Genomic DNA, 13844 nt, shown 5'->3' with positions numbered 1-13844 from the left:
CCACATCCCCACCTCCCAGTTCCCACACCCCCACTTCCCACATCCCTACCTCCCAGTTCCCCACCTCCACCTCCCAGTTCGCACACCCCCACTTCCCACATCCCCACCTCCCAATTAGTACACCCCCGCCTCTCACGTCCCCACCCCTCCACCCCTTATCCCTCAATGTCTCCATAGCACCTCCACCCACCTCTTATCTTCGCCCACCATTACTACCTTTACCCCAACCCTCACTCCACCCCAACCCCACTCCCACTCTCATCCCCAACCCCACTCCCACTCTCATCCCAATCCCATTCCCACTCTCATCCCCAACCCCACTCCCACTCTCATCCCCAAACCCATTCAGCACCGGTTCACCACCCGTTTACCCACTTCCACCTGAGCTCCACCTCACAATCCTCTTACACAACCACCTCTTTATTAAATCACTCTCATAAATTAATTATCTCGCACGTCGATGAAGAGCGACAATAAATATTTATTTAATTCCCACCTTCGAGAGAGTGCTCCAATTGGAAACCTGGAGATCCACTGAGTTGTGTGTCCATCCTCACGAGGTAAGGGGTGGAGTTATGTTAATAATAATACTTGGAAAGTGGAATTCGATCAGAAACACTTAAAATCTACTCAAATAATATAACACGGAGTTTATTTTGTACATCAACTTGTCGATGTTAAAGGATTAAAAGTAGAGAACAATATCGAGTGTGCTGTAGATCGAAACACACAGTGCAGTGAGTGAATTTCCGTTTACTCACCACGGATGTACGGTTGGATCCTCTGAACTTAAGCAACGAAGACCGATCAACGTCAGCTTTGCGCAGTGGCAGTATCGTAGCCAATGAGGTTTATCCGAGGCGCGATTATTGCTAATTGAAAACTTTTCCCAATACCCCGCCGTGACGACCTGAAATATGGTCGGCGTTGGCAATTTTTGCTCGCTTCTACGGAAGCTCCTTTAATGAATAAATGAAAGAACAAACGAGGTCGTCAAGCTTCCTTTTGGCTTGAAGTCACGTGAATGCTTTGCCAGGTGCTTTTTTTCCACTTGGGTCTTTCATTTTAACATCTTATTGAATGAACTTCGACAGCAGCAGCTGAGTTCCTCTCGGGCAGAATCAGGTTCTCAGCGACGATCATGAATGATCACTATTGTTTCTTTGATTGTCAGTTCAGCCTGGTGTAGACTCAAAGGTAAAGGTGACTGCTTGAAGATCTTGGGGTCATGAGTTTGAAAGCTCTTGTCTCTCCAGTTAAATAACAGCAAGGTGGGTTGACTCGGCCTTGTCACCTCTCTGAGGTGAGCAAAATGATTGGAAACTGGGACACTGCATCAGCGGCACAGCTGCGCCTCCAAGCAACCACAGGCTGCATACGAAATAATAATAATAATAACAACCTGATTATAATTATCAGTTTATATTTTTCGAGAAACAAAGTTAATTTTTGAGCCGAACAAGGAGGGCAAAAAGTTTTTAATTTTTTTAGATCCTCTTGGAGGATCTGTAAGTCGAACTCACGTTGTTGTTCTTCATCTTCTTCTTGTGGACTTTTTTGTTTCACAGCCTACTTACTGTTTCAATCGAAACTTCCTGAAACTTGACATATATATGTAAAAATACTCTGCGCAGACACGAACCATCTCCAATTTTGAAAATTCCTCCTCCTTGAAAAAAAGTTATGACGTCAAAATATCTCCGCAAATGGAAAGAAACCGCCTAAAAAATTATCTCCGAAACGAGGAAAGCTTTTTGAATTCTGTTTCCGTGAATCGAACAGGGCATTCGCAGAGGTTAATTACCGCACATATGATACATCACTATGACGTCATATCAATTTTTATGAAGTCATTCCTATTTTTTGACATTTTTTGTTTCACAACCCAGAGTTTTCATCGGATCTTCGTGAAACTTGCCATGTATATGCAGAAAGCCCACGCGCAGGCAGTGACCCTCTCCGATTTTGGAAATTCTTACGAGAAAAAAAGTTGACGTCATAATATCGCTGCTAATGGAAATCGCCTATACCATTATCTCCAAAACTAGCAAGCTGTTTGAATTGTGTTTGCGGGAATCGAACAGGGCATAAGCTGAGATGAATTACCGCACATATGATGCATCACTATGACGTCATATCAATTTTTATGACGACATTCCTATTTTTTGACATTTTTTGTTTCACAACCCAGAGTTTTCATCGGATCTTCGTGAAACTTGCCATGTATATGCAGAAAGCCCACGCGCAGGCAGTGACCCTCTCCGATTTTGGAAATTCTTTCGAGAAAAAAAGTTGACGTCATAATATCGCCGCTAATGGAAATCGCCTATACCATTATCTCCGAAACTGGGCAAGCTGTTTGAATTGTGTTTGCGGGAATCAAGCCGGGCATTAGCACAGATAATTTATCGCAAACCTGATACATTACAATGACGTCATATTCGTTTTTATGACGTCATCATTAAGAGGACGAGGATCTTAGCTCATTTGAGCTTGTTTAATAACGAAGTTGTTTTTGTGTTTTTAAAGGAGTAGTTTTCCATCCATGATACGTCAATCAATGACAGTTCAAGTTCAGTACACTTTAATCACTACCATGAGCATCGTATCATGAAGCACTGCCAACATTCAATTCGTCTCCCGCTCTACGCTGCGATGTTTAACATCTGTGTGTGAGTGCAAACGGGATAGCCAGCTTAATACCTGCACGATGTGAATGCTCCAGGACGGCGGTTTTAAAGCGGAAATCTCAACGCTCAGGATTGATCATAATATTATCGTGGTGGAGAGATGTCGTTGAAGGACGAAAAAAACGACATCGCTTTGTCGCTCAATGCTACGAGTGACGTCATAAGGGGAAACACAACCGGAAGTAATTCCCGGAAATGTTTTTTTTTTTTTCATGACGCGTCACCTTTCCCTCTTTCCTCGAATGGAGATGTCCTCCAGGAAGGGACAACGGACACGCGTTGTTGTACATTTTGTTTAACATTTAAAATGCATAATCGAATTGGAAAGTTGGAACAAATATAAAATAATTTCAGAATGACGCGGTGAATGTACCGCCGAAAGACCAATTGTTAAAACAACGCCGTATATTGTCTTCACATATTAAAAGAGGCGAGAGAGTTAAATGAAGCTGGAACCGAATACTGTAAATGTAAAGCCAAGCGCTGTGAACGTGACAACGGAAATTCAAACGACGGAAGAAGGAGCGTAAAGCGGAAGTTGAGCTCAGTTTTAGAAACCACGTGCTTTAGCTGAATGACGGGCGCGGGCGGAGTTAGTTCTTTAACGAGACGATCATGTAATATCGAGCAAATTAATGTCGTCAACGAATATACATATACATATATATATTTCTATAGCAGTATAATAATATATAAAATCACTCCTCGTGCGATACAGTGAATTTCCGTTTACTCACCACGGATGTACGGTTGGATCCTCTGAACTTAAGCAACGAAGACCAATCATCGTTAGCTTTGCGCAGTGGCAGTATCGTAGCCAATGAGGTTTATCCGAGGCGCGATTATTGCTAATTGAAAACTTTTCCCAATACCCCGCCGTGACGACCTGAAATATGGTCGGCGTTGGCAATTTTTGTAAGCTTCTACGGAAGCTCGTATGTTATCAAGAAAAGATATTGAGTTTTGTGTCGTTATGATTTACTGATCAAATTAATAGGTTTATGTGAGGGATGAGGATGGGAAAGATTTGCGATGGGGTGGAGGATGGATGAGGCTGGGAAGGATGTGACATGGGGGGGGGTGGCGGAGGAGGGATGAGGCTTGGAAGGATGTGACATGGGTGGGTGGTTATTAGGGTTGGTGGTGGAGGAGGGATGAGGCTGGGAAGGATGTGACATGGGGTGGGTGGTCATTAGGGTTGGTGGTGGAGGAGGGATGAGGCTGGGAAGGATGTGACATAGGGTGGGTGGTCATTAGGGTTGGTGGTGGAGGAGGGATGAGGCTGGGAAGTATGTGAGATGGGGTGGGTGGTGGTGGAGGGATGAGGCTGGGAAAAATGTGAGATGGGGTGGGTGGTCATGAGGGTTGGTGGTGGAGGAGGGATGAAGCTGGGAAGGATGTGAGATGGGGTGGGTGGTTATCAGGGTTGTTGGTGGAGGAGGAATGAGGCTGGGAAGGATGAGATGGGGTGGGTTGTGGAGGAGGGATGAGGCTGGGAAAGATGTGAGATGGGGTGGGTGGTCATTAGGGTTGGTGGTGGAGGAGGGATGAGGCTGGGAAGGATGTGAGATGGGGTGGGTGGTTATCAGAGTTGGTGGTGGAGGAGGGATGAGGCTGGGAAGGATGTGACATGGGGTGCGTGGTTATTAGGGTTGGTGGTGGAGCTTTGTGATAAGAAAAGGGGTGGTTATTGAAGAGAAGGCCATGTTTGTGAGCTGTTGAACTTGGTAGAAAACAACGGCCTGGTTATTTGGTGGGAGGGGAAAGTGGAGATCACGGGGAATGAGTTGTGGACAACGGAAAAGACCAATCGGGGTTTTTTTTATATCTTCTTACGAGTTATACCCAACTACCAAGTACAATATGATACAACACCACACACAAATGTACACACACGGGACTACAACTTAGCCGACACACAAAGTACCCTCCGAGTGGGTTTCTATCTCAAAATATTTTTATTTTCCATCTCCAGGGAATCTCCACATTTTCAAACCCTTCAGTGATACAATGGTTCATCCAACAGCACAGCATCCCGCCATTTTAATATGAACAAGTGTGGGCCCGAACGTGCAAAAAAAAACAAAAAACTTTCAAACCGCGTGCCAGAAACAAACACACAGGCTGTTCCTTCACTCTCGCGTGCTCGTACGTGCGTGGCCGAACGTGCAAAAAAAGAAAAAAAAGAAGAATCATTGTGACGTCATTCGTGATGTCATAGCACCGTGTCTTGTCATTGGTCGACAGATAAATGGCCGTTACTTGGGAACTGCCCGTCCGATTGATATCAAACCTCGAAAAGGCACATCCACTGGTCCCTGACAATATTCCTGGCAAGTTTCAATCAGATCAGACCGGCGGTCGTCGAGAAACGGCGGTCGCATACAGACAGACAGACACACACACAGATATCGCTGGAATTATAGAGACTATTGCGTGCCCGTAGGTGCGTGCCAGAATGTGCAGCTTCGTTCCTTCGCTCTCGTAAACGACGACTGGATTGGGGCATTTTTTCAATTAGATCAGACCAAACGTATCATAAATGGCCATAACTTGGGAAACACCTGGGAAACATACTCAGGTCCCCAGCGTCAATTGTGACATCATATCAAACGAAGAAGAAGAAGAATTGTGACGCCCCTCTTTCTCGCCCCCCCTCTCTCCCCCTAGTCTCGCCCCTCCTCTCTCCCCCTCTCTTGAATTGTGACACCCCCTCTCTCTCGCCCCCCTCTCTCACCCCTCTCTACCCCTCTCTCGCCCCTCCTCTCTCCCCCTCTCTTGAATTGTGACGCCCTTCCTCCAACGGTCAGGTACCCAGCTGGACTCTGGACCTCCAGCTCGTCTCTCTCCTCGGCTGTGAGGGTCCAATAAAGAACTCTGGGTTTATTTTCATTTGTGTGTGTGTGTCTGCATGTGGGCCTGTCTTTAAGTATAACTGAATAAGTGTTTTTGGATCATTGTAAATATTCCTTGCTTGCATATTCGCGTTAAGTCTTGCTTTGTGTCTTCATTTGCTGTAAATAAATCATCACATAAATGTTCCCAGTCCGTTTCCGTCCCTTCTTGCATTGGTCCAGCATGGTTTGGATCTGAGTATAGGCGGGGTTTTATCCACGGTAATCGGACAATTGTAGCCGGGACGTCCTGGGCAGGCCCGCTCGACTGCATCCGAGCCGGAAAGGTGGGCGTCAGAGTGGTAGTCGGAAGGTGTAATTTTACTGCTGCCGGTAGAGTGAATCCGGTTCGGCCAGACGTTCCGAGAGCGTGGATCCCCGGTAGCCGAGACCGCGTGGTTACTTAGGTACATTGGATCGAGACAAAATAACCCTACGCCACGCGGTCGAGATATTGGCGTTCCACGGTCGGTTAAATGACCCACCAGCTCGCAGAGTTATCCGAGCGACGGCCTACAATTCCGGAGAGTCTGGTGGAGATGACGTAGCATTCCCCACCTTGTGGTCGTTCTCGCCACCGAACCCAGGCCCGCAACAATATAATGGGCGTAAGCCTGGTATTTCTAACACACTTTTCTCCGAACATATTCTGTTCATACTTCCGAAATCTTCACATGATGTGTTCTATGTATTTACGCAGGTGATGGTCAGGTCAGGTCAGGTATGGGAGCATGTGCCAGAACAGTGCGTCGCTGCGTCCACTTTCCGCCGGTACTCCAGGGACCTTCGTCTGGCCATCCCCCAGGCAGATGCCAGGCCCATCCCCATCTCCTTGAGATGATGGTCAACCTGCTGCAACCACGAGGCACGTGGTCGGCCCACTGGCCTCCTCCACTCATGAGACTCCCTCGCTGAGAGAATCTGGTGAGCAGGATCAGCATTAGGAAAAACGAGCCACATGTCCATACAGCCGCAACTGATGCTCACGGACTATGCAGGTAACAAATCTCATCCGAGTCTCTCTCAGCAACCGCTCGTTGGACACAAAATCCGACCAGCGATAGCCAAGGATTCTCCGAAGAGACCTGGTACCAAAGGAATTAAGTCTCCGTCTCAGATCCTTAGTCAGAGTCCAAGTCTCGCATCCATAGAGCAAGACTGGAAGTACCAAGGACCTGAAGACTCGGACTCTCATCCTCCCGCACAGGCCCGTCGCTAGGGGGGGGCATTTGGGTGAAATGCCCCCCCATGGTGCATCTGGTGCCCCCCCCCACTTGTACGCCACCCATTTATGCCCTGTTGCACCGTGTGAACAACTTAGTGTTTAAGGATGAGCGCCCACTGTGAACGTGCTGTTTAAGAGTTCACCTGTGTGAACTAAAGCCCTTATTCCAGATGTTCAAAATGGTGACTAATAAGGCCTTCTTGGATAAACTGTTCTTTAATAATATCCTTCTTTGAATAACAGTCAAGAGATAAGTGTGCGCTTCCCAGCGCATCTACAAAAGCAATTGGCAAGACAATACAGTCCAAGACCACAAGAGAAGAGATAATAACACAAGCACCAACGCCAGCAGCCAAGACCTCGTGTCGAATGTCGATGTTGTGGGTGGTGGTTATATATCGTGGATCATTTAGTTTTAAGGAATAGCCAATCAGCGTATTCGATATGGAGACCCTATTGAGCAGGTTACCTGATTGGTTGTAAGTTAGGTATAAATGTAATATAGTCATAATATGATAATATGATTAAGGAAAAGACATAAATTTACATAATTAAAGATGAAGTGCACGTGCACCACGTGACCTTCACAACCCGTCAACCCTCCATGTTACAAAAGTAATTTTATAATAAAAATTAAAAATACGTGTGTTTGCAATCGTGCTTACATTTCAAATTATGCAGATAAAACCTGTTTTTGATGGATGGATCATTTAATAAATAAAACCGTCAACCGTCAAATGTCGCGAGTCGCGAGGGACGAATCACAGAGCACGAGCTCGCAGCAGGAGAAAAAGACGTGGATGATGGATATACGAAAATGGCTCAGAAAAGTAAAAAATGCAAGCGACGAAAATGAAGAAGATGATGAAAGACATGTTGTGGGAGGAGTTGGAGGAGGAGGAGGAGGAAAAGACGATCATGTCGATGAAATACCGACAGAAGCTGGCCAACCTGGCCAAGCCAGCAACGTCAGCCCTGCGGTGGAGCCCCAGCGCAGACAGCAGAGTTTCCATGCTCGGCGGCGGCCTCGGGATCGGGTGTAACTGTCAAGCCGCTTCCCGATGATCTTGGAAGTGAGAGACCGAATCAAGTTGTTCTACAGCGGTACCCTGGCTATCTGTTGCAGAACAAGTCGCTTGTTTGTGTCCTCGTGGTACCAGACTAATGAATGGCTGGAATACAGTGTGCAGACAGATGCAGCATTCTGCTATCCATTTAGGAAGTTTACCACCGCACGTGGCGCAGTGGACTCTACTTTCACAGTGCGAGGCTACCGGAATTGGAGACATGCCGTTGAGAAAGGCAGGGGGTTTCACAAACACACAACTTCAAAGGAACATTTAACTTGTGTTTTGAGATGGAAGGAGAATGAGAGGCGCATTGATTGTGGTAAGGAGATTTCCACACTCCTCAATGCTGACCAGCTCAATAGAAACCGGTACTATGTGTCTGCTTTTATAGATGTTGTGGGATTTCTCACCGAAAATCAGATACCTTTTAGAGGGAGCCTTGATAATTTTGAAGATATGTCAGACGGGCACAGTGGGCTCTTCCTCTCGCTTTTAAACTACACACTCAAAAAAGACACCAAGCTAGCCGAAATAATAAAGCATATCCCACGAAACGTAAGCTATACTAGTCCTGAAATGCAGAATGAACTGATCTGCACATTGAGTAATGTTGTGACGGATGCCATCGTGGAAGAAGTCGGCACATCGTGGTTTACCATCAAGGTGGATGGGACGAGGGACCCCACTGAATGTGAGAACATATCAATCATCATTCGCTTTGTATCCACATCAAATGAAGCAACAGAGTGTCTACTCACAATAGCTACTGCCGACGCTGGTGATGCAAAAACATTGACAGACCTAATAATTGCAGAGCTGACAAAAACAGGACTTGACGCATCAAAAATATTAAGTCAGGTGTACGACGGGGCTTCGGTAATGGCTGGGAAGCACGGTGGGGTGCAAAAGTTGTTGCAAGAGATATTGGAAAGAGAAATCCCCTATGTGCACTGCTTAAATCACCAACTCCATCTGGTAGTTATCCACGCACTGGCAGCAGAGAAAGCTGTCACTGATTTCCTCGAGGTTTGTTGTTGCCTGTACAAATTATTCAGAAAGCCCACTGTTGCTGCACAGTATAAAGGTGAGTGGTTAAAACGACTTCTTGATCAAAGGTGGATGGGACATTTAGCCACCGTGTCTGTGATCATAGGATCTTTTAAGGATATCACATCCTTACTGTCGGAGATTGATGCAGAGCGTGCCTACGGTGCAGAGATGAGGATGCAGGCTATTGGGCTTTTGCGGGAAGTCTCTGGGCCTGCCTTGATGTTCATTGCTGTCTTTGTACAAAAACTGCTGATGTTGTTAGATGGCCCTTACAGACTCTTGCAGGCAGAGGACATGGACTTGCTAACGGGGTTGGAACTGTTGGCGAGTGCTACAGAGTGTGTGAAGAAACTCCGCTCTGAGGATGAGTTCACTGATCTGTGGAACAAGGCCAACGATGCTCGCACTTCTACACCTGCACCACCAAAACGGAGACTCACAACGAATAAGAACTTGGAACAGTTTGTAGTTTTGGAGACGACAGGACAAAACAACGACAATGACAAGACGGAACTGCAGAGGGTTTTTTACAACACAATTGACACTGTGCTTGGAGAGATCGCTCAGCGCTTCTGTGAGCGCAACACACAACTCGCCCGTTCACTCGCTGCCTTGAATCCCGAAAATGGCACGTTTTTGGATCCCCACTTGCTCCAGCACATCATGACATTAACAAAGTCAACCATCAGTGAAATAGAGTGTGTGGTTGCAAAGCAGTTTATTCGCTCACAGACAGAAAAGCAGCCAAACGAGAGATTCACAACACAAAAACTCCTCTCAACTTACCACAAAATGCTGGAAGCCATGCCAAGTGTAGTGACTGCTATGAGACTTGGACTAACATTTGGTGCGTCCACTGCCATGTGTGAAAACTCATTCTCAACATTGAGGAATGTCTTCACTGACCATCGACGGTCCATGCGCCATGCACGCAAGGCACAACTGGTACGGCTGGCCTTCGAGAGAGACCTCACACGTAAATGCCTGAATGAATGGAAGGAGAAGGTCCTCAGAAGATTCCACACCGAGACGCGTCGCCTGCAGCTCTTCTGACAGTGAGTACAGCGGTATAAAAACTATACGAGGAGTTCAGATTGTGTGTGTGACTGCTGGCGATGCGTGTGTGGTTGTGGTTGCAGTGTGGTTGTGGTCAGCACCCGCCGTGGTCGGCTGCTTTGTACTTCTGATGTTTAAGTTAAATGTTGTGTTTGGTGCTTTGCATATCCCATATCTCGTGCTTTGTGCATAACCTTACCTCTGTGTGATTGACTGCTTTGAATGCGGACCTTGTGCTATCTTCAGGCTGGTCGTATTTGCTGTTGATAGTTTAACGTGATGATCGCAGGTCATAGCCTACTGTATCTTATTTGAAATTGCACTGATTCTGGTCCCAACCTCCCCCGTTTAGTCATTGTATCTCTGGTATATTAATTTTCTAATGCCAGTTCTTCACAACACCTTGTATAAGTGCACCCGAATTGGTGCCAATTGTCTTATCATTGAATATTTGCATTGTGAATGTGCCAGTTTGTTGCGGCTCTCCTGCATTCGAATAATTTTAGGCCAAAAACATCGGAACATATTAAATCTAGCTGAGATCAATTTGGTTCGTATGTGACTGCAACCTCAGTATAGATGTGTCAATGCTGCATGAATACAATAGTATACTGGGTTATCAAAAATATTAAATATAATAATTGTGCCCCCCCATCCAGTTCATATGCCCCCCTTAATACTGAGCCCTGGCTACGGGCCTGCTCCCGCACAGGTACCGGCAGCGCCACACCCCATGATCCAGTGAATCCATGACTTCCCAGGCCCGACCCAGACGTCTTTTGACCTGACTCGCAGCCAGCAGAGACATGAATATCACTGCCAAGGTAAGTGAATCTCTCCACGACCTCAACATCCTCACCAAAAACAGACACAGACAGGACAGCAGCATCCAAGATGTCACTGAAAGCCTGGATCTTAGTTTTGACCCAAGAAACCCGTAATCCCAGCGGCTCCGACTCCTCATTCAGCACCTTGAGGGCCCCCAAGAGGATGTCTAAAGTCTCCGCAAAGATGACTGCATCATCTGCAAAATCAAGGTCCGAGATCTTTACATTCCCAAACGATGCACCGCAGCTTGATCTCTCCGACATCCTCCCTAAAATCCAGTCCATACAAGTGCTGAAAAGTGTGGGGGCCAGTACACACCCCTGACGAACTCCAGTAACAACTGGAAATAAGTCAGAGATGGTATCACCACATCTCACAGCACTCTCAGTACCAGAGTAGAGTTCAGACATCAGATCGATCAGTTTTGGTGGCACCCCAAGAAGACCAAGAATCCTCCAGAGGACATCCCGATTCACTGAATCGAACGCTTTACAGAGATCAACATAGGCTGCAAGCAGCCCCTGCTGAAACTCTCGTCTGCGTTCGGTGAGGACACGAAGGGCAATGATATCGTCAATCGTTGACCTCTTTGGTGTAAAGCCTGACTGCTCTGGACGCTGGTGCTCAAGCAGATGGTGGCGAACCCTATCAAGAATTATCCGAGCAAAGACCTTGCCCGGCACTGAGAGCAGCGTCACCCCTCGGTAGTTGTTGCAGTCTTGGCGATCACCCTTCCCTTTCCAGAGAGGGACAACAAGGCCCCTCTTCCAGTCAGTTGAGATGATGCCTGTGTTCCAGGCAGAGCACAAAACTGCATGCAACGACACGAGTGCAGCACTTCCACCAGCCTTGAGAAGTTCAGCATGGATGCCACAGATCCCTGGAGCTTTGCCCCGTTTCAACTGGTTCACCGCAGCCCGTGTTTCCACAAGCAAAGGTGGACCACAGTTGATTCGAGGGTCAGCAACAGGGATTGTAACACCCTTGACGTCCAACTCGACAGCTGGGGGATCAGCCTGGTACAACCGCTCAAAGTAACCGGCCCAGCGGGCCTTCACTTCAGACTCCTCTGTCAAGAGCCTACCACTCTCTGCTCGAACTGCAGTGCTCCGAGGGATGGGCTTGGATGAACGCAATGCGCAAATTCCCCTGTAAGCGGGACGAGAATCACCTGTCCACAGTTGATGCTCTACCCTCTCACAGATTCCTCGCACATAGGCCTCCTTGTCCACCCTCAGTGCACGTACAGTTTTACGCCTCAGCTCCCTGAACAGCTCAGCTCTGCCATTCAGCCTGGCCCTGCGACTCTGGTCAATGGTATCCAGTGTCCCTTGAGAGACAAAATTCTTCTTTGCCCTGTGGTGAGCTCCAAGACATCCACTGGCAACATCAAGGACGGACCCCCCAAGTGTCCACTCAGCCTGTTCGCAAACTCCTCAGCTACTCTCTCATCCCTGAGCTTGGCAACATCCAGCCTAGGCTGGGATGGTACCATTCTCCAGGATTTAAGGTGCAGCTTTAGAGTTGCTACAACAAGCCTGTGGTCAGTATTGAGGAACTGAGCACTCCGGTAGACCCTGCAGTTCTGGATCATCCTCCAACGACCGTCAATGAGGACATGGTCAATCTCCTTTGCCACACCGCCAGCGTTGGAATACCAAGTCCAGCGATGAGCTTGAGGGCGCTGAAACCATGAACCAGCCACCCTAAGTCCATGACTTCTTGCAAAGTCAAGGAACTTAGTGCTATTCTGGTTCATAGTTCCTGACCCATGGGGACCAACACACACCTCTTAACCATCCCTATCAGTTCCAGTCGATGCATTGAAATCCCCCAAGACTAGAAGTGTATCTTGTCTGGGGCACTGATCAACCACAGACTCGAGCGTGGCGTAGAATGCATCCTTCACGGAGAGATCACTCGCCTCAGTCAGAGCATAAACAGAGACCAGGGAAATGACACCTAAGGAGTGACGAATCCTTAATCTCATAATACGCTCGTTGACCGGTGTTACCTCAATTATCATTGGGGTCATCTTATTGGACACAGCTACAGCAACTCCTTGGGTATGGTAACCATCAGAGTGACCAGACCAATAGTAGGTGTAACCACCCACCATTATCTCGCTGCAATCCTGATGTCCAAACGCTTGAGCTCAGATGATAACAGAGACAGGTGATCATCCTCTCTTAGGGATAGGACATTCCGGGCACCCACCCGAAGGGACCGCCTCAGGTTAACCCAAGGAGACCGCCGTCTGGTGGACGACACCTCAGCACCACTCCGACACACTCTCCCGCAATCTGACCCAGGGATGTTACCCTGTGGTTTCCCTCCTATCATCAAAGATTGGGGGTCCCGAAGGCTTTTCCCCAATCCCGTCATCCGGTGAGCTGCCCTGCGAAGGGAAGCTGCACAGGAGGTACTCCCACGGAGTGGGTTTTCAGATTTTTTTGCGTTTTTGCGTTTTGCGGAATGAAGGGTTTCACGGTGGCCGGAGTGCAAATCCTGCCACCAACCTCCTAATAAAAAAGTAACCCAACTGCAGGAGGACGTCCGCAGACACAGTTGGGCACTAGATATGGATGGCCGTTGGCTCACAAGGAGCTCCTCCGCCCTTTGACAGGTTTTGTTTTTAATCCTGCTGGGTGTCCATATCCAAACACCCTCCTCACCAGAAAACCTGGTGGGGGAGACGGTTTAGTCGCCGACAACCCGACCATGGAACAGGTTAGTACAGGTTTACATGGTACCTGTAGCAGGTCACAGATCGAACCTGACCTGACATAAAATGGTGATGGTGGATTCAAAAAATCGAATACAGATAGAAATTTCAGAGGGAATTGATGACCTCGCAATCAGCAGCATTCGGCAGCAAACCGACGGCCGGGTCCCAGACGTCGTGCTTTGCTTAACTAAGTCCATGAGTTCAGGACATTTGTTCAACTCAGCATTTACGACTTTTATCCTGCAATGTCGTTAATCTGTTAATGGAGGTAATATAGAAATGATATGTCAAATCGTTTGTGTT

At 47.5% G+C, this 13844-nt stretch overlaps 2 non-coding genes across 2 annotated transcripts; both read left to right on the top strand.

The window, feature by feature from the left end:
- The first annotated feature begins 815 nt into the window (after window positions 1-815).
- Window positions 816-956, top strand: LOC147018488 (U4 spliceosomal RNA). Its single transcript, XR_015049003.1, has one exon. It is a non-coding gene; the product is annotated as a U4 spliceosomal RNA (small nuclear RNA).
- Window positions 957-3481: 2525 nt separating this feature from the next.
- On the top strand, window positions 3482-3622 carry LOC147018487 (U4 spliceosomal RNA). The gene has a single exon (XR_015049002.1). It is a non-coding gene; the product is annotated as a U4 spliceosomal RNA (small nuclear RNA).
- The last annotated feature ends 10222 nt before the right edge of the window (window positions 3623-13844 follow it).

Source organism: Eptatretus burgeri, chromosome 10, assembly GCF_056783735.1.
Source record: "Eptatretus burgeri isolate ZD-2024b chromosome 10, Ebu_testis_v1, whole genome shotgun sequence".
NCBI classification, from domain to species: domain Eukaryota; kingdom Metazoa; phylum Chordata; class Myxini; order Myxiniformes; family Myxinidae; genus Eptatretus; species Eptatretus burgeri.
Note: the sequence above shows the minus strand (reverse complement) of the source record. Positions and strands in the feature narration are given on the sequence as shown.